Source organism: Eimeria mitis, genomic scaffold (assembly GCF_000499745.2).
Source record: "Eimeria mitis Houghton genomic scaffold, Emh_scaff3546, whole genome shotgun sequence".
Classification (NCBI taxonomy): Eukaryota; Apicomplexa; class Conoidasida; order Eucoccidiorida; family Eimeriidae; genus Eimeria; species Eimeria mitis.
Window position 1 is genome coordinate 5468 of NW_013571890.1, and position 560 is coordinate 6027.

The window sequence follows — 560 nt, forward strand, 5'->3', positions numbered from 1 at the left end:
AACTAATAAGGAGACAGAAGGATCTAAATAAAAAAAAAAATAAAATAACAAAAGGAGACAGAATAAAACAAAAAAAAAGATAAAAATAGCAACCGGAGACAGAAGTAGACAAAGAGACAAACAAAACAAAACAAATACAAATAAATAAGAAAAGGAAAAAGAAAAAAAAGGAGACAGAAACAAAAGGGAGACACTAAAAAAAAACAAAACAAACATAGATAAATAAAAAAAATAAAAAGAAAAAGAAAAAAAAAGGAGACAGAAAACAAAAAAGGAGAAAGAGACAAAACCCAAAACAACTATAGCAAAATAAAAAAAAAGAAAAATAAAAAGAGACAAAAGGAGACAAAAAAACAAAAGGAGACACCTAAACTCACGAGAACCTGACGGCTGCACAAAAGGGTTTAGGGGGCCCCCCTCCTTGCTCCCGGGGGCCCCCGTCATGTTTCTATCGTCGTCACCAAAGTTAGGGTATGAAGAACCTATACATATTAAATATATTTATATTATATATTTATATTTTATATATAAATATATATATATATATATATATATATATA